This window comes from Hordeum vulgare, chromosome 5H (assembly GCF_904849725.1).
Source record: "Hordeum vulgare subsp. vulgare chromosome 5H, MorexV3_pseudomolecules_assembly, whole genome shotgun sequence".
In the NCBI taxonomy this organism is placed as follows: Eukaryota; Viridiplantae; Streptophyta; class Magnoliopsida; order Poales; family Poaceae; genus Hordeum; species Hordeum vulgare.
Window position 1 is genome coordinate 567,126,357 of NC_058522.1, and position 6,821 is coordinate 567,133,177.

Here is a 6,821-nt window from a genome sequence, read left to right on the forward strand (position 1 = left end):
CCTCCAAGCGCAGAGGTTTGTAGGACAATAGCAATTTTCCCTCAAGTGGGTGACCTAAGGTTTATCAATCCGCGGGAGGCGTAGGATGAAGATGGTCTGTCTCAATCAACCCTGCAACCAAATAACAAAGAGTCTCTTGTGTCCCCAACACACCCAATACAATGGTAAGTTGTATATGTGCACTAGTTCGGCGAAGAGAAGGTGAAACAAGTGCAATATGGATGGTAGATATAGGTTTTTGTAATCTGAAATTAAAAAAACAGCAAGGTAACAAATGGTAAAAGTGAGCACGAATGGTATTGCAATGCGTGGAAACAAGGCCTAGGGTTCATACTTTCACTAGTGAAGTTCTCTCAACAATGATAACATAATTGGATCATATAACTAGCCCTCAACATGCAACAAAGAGTCACTGCAAAGTCACTAATAGTGGGGAACAAATGAAGAGATTATTGTCGGGTACGAAACCAACACAACGTTATTCTTTCTGATCGATCTATTCAAGAGTCCGTAGTAAAATAACACGAAGCTATTCTTTTCGTTCGATCCATCATAGAGTTCGTACTAGAATAACACCTTAAGATACATATCAACCAAGACCCTAACGTCACCTAGATACTCCATTGTCACCTCAAGTATCCGTGGGCATGATTATACGATATGCATCACATAATCTCAGAATCATCTATTCAACCAACACATAGAACTTCAAAGAGTGCCCCAAAGTTTCTACCAAAGAGTCAAAACGTGTGCCAACCCCTGTGCATAGGTTCCCAATGTCACGAACCCGCAAGTTGATCACCAAAACATACATCGAGTACTCACATGAATCCACGTGTGCCAACCCATATGCATAGGTTCCCAATTGTCACAAACCCGCAAGTTGATCACAGCAGATAGACACGTGCAAGATGATACGTCTCAAACGTATCTATAATTTTTGATGGTTTCACGCTGTTATCTTGTCTTCTTTGTATGTTTTATATACCTTTTTATATCTTTTTGGGGACTAACTTATTGATTCAGTGCCAAGTGCGAGTTCCTGTTTTTTCGTGTTTTTGACTCTTTTCAGATCTGATTTTGGAACCGAGTCCAAACGGAATAAAATCCCCGAAATGATTTTTTCCCGAACGGAAGAAGTCCAGGGAGACTTTGGGCCAGGCCAGGTGGGCCCCAGGGAGCCCACAAGGGCCCACTCCGCCACCAGGGGAGGTGGTGGTGGGCAAGCTTGTGGCTTCCCTGGCCGCCTCCTGGCCTAGGTTTTTGTTGGGGAACGTCGCATGGGAAACAAAAAATTTCCTACGCGCACGAAGACCTATCATGGTGATGTCCATCTACGAGAGGGGATGAGTAATCTACGTACCCTTGTAGACCGTACAGCAGAAGCGTTAGTGAATGCGGTTGATGTAGTGGAACGTCCTCACGTCCCTCGATCCGCCCCGCGAACTATCCCGCGATCAGTCCCCCGATCTAGTGCCGAACAGACGGCACCTCCGCGTTCAGCACACGTACAGCTCGACGATGATCTCGGCCTTCTTGATCCAGCAAGAGAGATGGAGAGGTAGAAGAGTTCTCCGGCAGCGTGATGGCGCTCCGGAGGTTGGTGATGATCTCGTCTCAGCAGGGCTCCGCCCGAGCTCCGCAGAAACGCGATCTAGAGGAAAAACCGTGGAGGTATGTGGTCGGGCTGCCGTGGAAAAGTCGTCTCAAATCAGCCCTAAAACCTCCGTATATATAGGTGGGAGAGGGGGGACCTCGCCTTGGGACGCAAGGAGCCCCAAGGGGGTCGGCCGAGCCAAAGGGGGGAAGGACTCCCCCCCAAACCGAGTCCTACTTGGTTTGGTGGGTGGAGTCCTTCTTTCCTTTCCCACCTCCTCCTCTTTTTTTTCTCTTTGATTTTTCTTCCAATGCGCATAGGGCCCTTTTGGGCTGTCCCACCAGCCCACTAAGGGCTGATGCGCCACCCTCAAGGCCTATGGGCTTCCCCGGGGTGGGTTCCCCCCCCCCCCCCCGGTGAACTCCCGGAACCCATTCGTCATTCCCGGTAACTCCGAAAACCTTCCGGTAATCAAATGAGGTCATCCTATATATCAATCTTCGTTTCCGGACCATTCCGGAAACCCTCGTGACGTCCGTGATCTCATCCAGGACTCCGAAGAACATTTGGTAACCAACCATATAACTCAAATACGCATAAAACAACGTCGAACCTTAAGTGTGCAGACCCTGCGGGTTCGAGAACTATGTAGACATGACCCGAGAGACTCCTCGGTCAATATCCAATAGCAGGACCTGGATGCCCATATTGGATCCTACATATTCTACGAAGATCTTATCGTTTGAACCTCAGTGCCAAGGATTCATATAATCCCGTATGTCATTCCCTTTGTCCTTCGGTATGTTACTTGCCCGAGATTCGATCGTCAGTATCCGCATACCTATTTCAATCTCGTTTACCGGCAAGTCTCTTTACTCGTTCCGTAATACAAGATCCCGCAACTTACACTAAGTTACATTGCTTGCAAGGCTTGTGTGTGATGTTGTATTACCGAGTGGGCCCCGAGATACCTCTCCGTCACACGGAGTGACAAATCCCAGTCTTGATCCATACTAACTCAAGGAACACCTTCGGAGATACCTGTAGAGCATCTTTATAGTCACCCAGTTACGTTGCGACGTTTGATACACACAAAGTATTCCTCCGGTGTTAGTAAGTTATATGATCTCATGATCATAGGAACAAATACTTGACACGCAGAAAACAATAGCAACAAAATGACACGATCAATATGCTACGTCTATTAGTTTGGGTCTAGTCCATCACATGATTCTCCTAATGACGTGATCCAGTTATCAAGCAACAACACCTTGTTCATAATCAGAAGACACTGACTATCTTTGATCAACTGGCTAGCTAACTAGAGGCTTGCTAGGGACAGTGTTTTGTCTATGTATCCACACATGTAAATGAGTCTTCATTCAATACAATTATAGCATGGATAATAAACGATTATCTTGATACAGGAATTACAATAATAACTATATTTATTATTGCCTCTAGGGCATAATTCCAACAGTCTCCCACTTGCACTAGAGTCAATAATCTAGCCCTCACCTCATCATGCGAATTACATTGTAATAAATCTAACACCCATACAGTTCTGGTGTTGATCATGCTTTCGCCGTCGAAGAGGTTTAGTCAGCGGGTCTGCTACATTCAGATCCGTGTGCACTTTGCATATGTTTACGTCCTCTCCTTCGACATAGTCGCGGATGAGGTTGAAGCGTCGTTTGATGTGTCTGGACTTCTTGTGAAATCGTGGTTCCTTTGCTAAGGCAATGGCACCCGTGTTGTCACAGAACAAGGTTATTGGATTCAGTGCGCTTGGCACCACTCCAAGATCTGTCATGAACTGCTTCATCCAGACACCCTCCTTAGCCGCCTCCGAGGCAGCCATGTACTCCGCTTCACATGTAGAATCTGCTACGACGCTTTGCTTGGAACTGCACCAGCTTACCGCACCCCCATTAAGAATAAATACGTATCCGGTTTGCGACTTAGAGTCGTCCGGATCTGTGTCAAAGCTTGCATCGACGTAACCTTTTACGCGAGCTCTTCGTCACCTCCATACACGAGAAACATCTCCTTAGTCCTTTTCAGGTACTTCAGGATATTCTTGACCGCTGTCCAGTGATCCACTCCTGGATTACTCTGGAACCTACCTGCCATACTTATGGCCAGGCTAACGTCCGGTCTAGTGCACAGCATTGCATACATGATAGAACCTATGGCTGAAGCATAGGGGACGGAGCGCATATGCTCTCTATCTTCATCAGTTGCTGGGCACTGAGTCTTACTCAATCTCGTACCTTGTAAAATTGGCAAGAACCCCTTCTTGGACTGTTCCATTTTGAACCTCTTCAAAACTTTATCAAGGTATGTGCTTTGTGAAAGTCCTATCAGGCGTTTTGATCTATCCCTATAGATCTTAATGCCTAGAATGTAAGCAGCTTCTCCTAGGTCCTTCATAGAGAAACTTTTATTCAAGTAATCCTTTATGCTCTCCAAAAACTCTACCTTGTTTCCAATCGCAATATGTCATCCACATATAATATTAGAAACGCCACAGAGCTCCCACTCACTTTATTGTAAATACAAGATTCTCCAACCACTTGTATAAACCCAAATGCTTTGACCACCTCATCAAAGCGTTTGTTCCAACTCCGAGATGCTTGCACCAGTCCATAAATGGATCGTTGGAGCTTGCACACCTTGTTAGCATTCTTAGGATCGACAAAACCTTCGGGTTGCATCATATACAATTCTTCCTTAAGAAAACCGTTAAGGAACGCCGTTTTGACATCCATCTGCCAGATTTCATAATCGAAAAATGCAGCTATTGCTAACATGATTCTGACGGATTTAAGCATCGCTACGGGTGAGAATGTCTCATCGTAGTCAACTCCTTGAACTTGTGAAAAACCCTTTGCCACAAGTCGAGCTTTATAAACGGTCACATTGCCGTCAGCGTCCGTCTTCCTCTTAAAGATCCATTTGTTCTGAATAGCCTTGCGGCCCTCAGGCAGTACCTCCAAAGTCCACACTTTGTTCTCATACATGGATCCTATCTCGGACTTCATGGCTTCTAGCCATTTGTTGGAATCTGGGCCCACCATTGCTTCTTCATAATTTGCAGGTTCATTGTTGTCCAACAACATGATTGATAAGACGAGATTACCGTACCACTTTGGAGCAGCACGTGGTCTCGTCGACCTGCGTGGTTCGACAGAAACTTGAACCGGAGTTTCATGATCATCATCATTAACTTCCTCCTCAACCGGCGTCGCAACGACAGAGGTTTCCCCTTGCCCTGCGCCACCATCCAGAGGGATGAGAGGTTCGACAACCTCGTCAAGTTCTATCTTCCTCCCACTCAATTCTCTCGAGAGAAACTCCTTCTCGAGAAAAGCTCCGTTTTTAGCAACAAACACTTTGCCCTCGGATTTGAGATAGAAGGTGTACCCAACTGTGTCTTTTGGGTAACATATGAAGATGCACTTTTCCGCTTTGGGTTCCAGCTTTTCAGGCTGAAGCTTTTTGACATAAGCATCACATCCCCAAACTTTAAGAAACGACAACTTTGGCCTTTTGCCACACCACAGTTCGTATGGTGTCGTCTCAACGGATTTTGATGGTGCCCTATTTAAAGTGAATGCAGTTGTTTCTAATGCATAACCCCAAAACGATAACGGCAAATCGGTAAGAGACATCAAGATCGCACCATCTCTAATAAAGTACGATTACGACGTTCGGACACACCATTACGCTGTGGTGTTCCAGGCGGTGTCAACTGTGAAACAATTCCACATTGTCTTAAGTGAGCACCAAACTCGAAACTCAGATATTCACCCCCACGATCAGACCCTAGGAACTTGATCTTCTTGTTACGATGATTTTCAACTTCACTCTGAAATTGCTTGAACTTTTCAAATGTTTCAGACTTGTGCTTCATTAAGTAGACATAACCATATCTACTCAAATCGTCAGTGAAGGTGAGAAAATAACGATATCCGCCGCGTGCCTCTACGCTCATCGGACCACACACATCGGTATGTATGATTTCGAACAAGTCACTTGCACGCTCCATTGTTCCGGAGAACGGAGTTTTAGTCATCTTGCCCATGAGGCATGGTTCGCACGTGTCAAGTGAATCAAAGTCAAGTGACTCCAAAAGTACATCGGCATGGAGTTTCTTCATGCGCTTTATACCAATATGACCTAAGCGGCAGTGCCACAAAAATATGACGCTATCATTGTTAACTCTTACTCTTTTAGTCTCAATGTTATGTATGTGTGTATCGCTATCAAGATTCAATATGAACAATCCTCTCACATTGGGTGCATGACCATAAAAGATGTTACTCATAGAAATAGAACAACCATTATTCTCTGACTTAAAAGAGTAACCGTCTCGCAATAAACAAGATCCATATATAATGTTCATGCTCAACGCAGGCACTAAATAACAATGATTCAAGTTCATAACTAATCCGGATGGTAACTGAAGTGAAACTGTGCCGACGGCGATTGCATCAACCTTGGAACCATTTCCTACGCGCATCGTCCCTTCATCTTTCGCCAGCCTTCGTCTATTCCGCAGTTCCTGTTTCGAGTTGCAAATATGAGCAACAGAACCGGTATCGAATACCCAGGCACTACTACGAGAGCCGGTTAAGTACACATCAATAACATGTATATCAAATATACCTGATTTTTCTTTGGCCGCCTTCTTATCTGCCAGATACTTGGGGCAATTGCGCTTCCAATGACCCATACCCTTGCAATAGTAACACTCTGTTTCAGGTTTAGGTCCATCTTTGGGTTTCTTCGTCGGATTGGCAACAGGCTTGCTGTTCTTCTTTGAATTACCCTTCTTGCCTTTGCCGATTCTCTTGAAACTAGTGGTCTTATTCACCATCAACACTTGATGCTCTTTACGGAGTTCAGACTCTGCGACTTTCAGCATCGCAAACAACTCGCCGGGTGACTTGTTCATCCCTTGCATGTTGTAGTTCAACACAAAGCCTTTATAGCTTGGCGACAGTGATTGAAGGACTCTGTCAGTGATAGCCTCTTGCGGGAGTTCAATCCCCAGCTCAGCTAGACGGTTTGAGTACCCAGACATTTTGAGCACATGTTCACTGACAGACGAGTTCTCCTCCATCTTGCAAGCATAGAATTTATCGGAGGTCTCATACCTCTCGATCCGGGCGTTCTTCTGAAAGATAAACTTCAACTCCTAGAACATCTCAAATGCTCC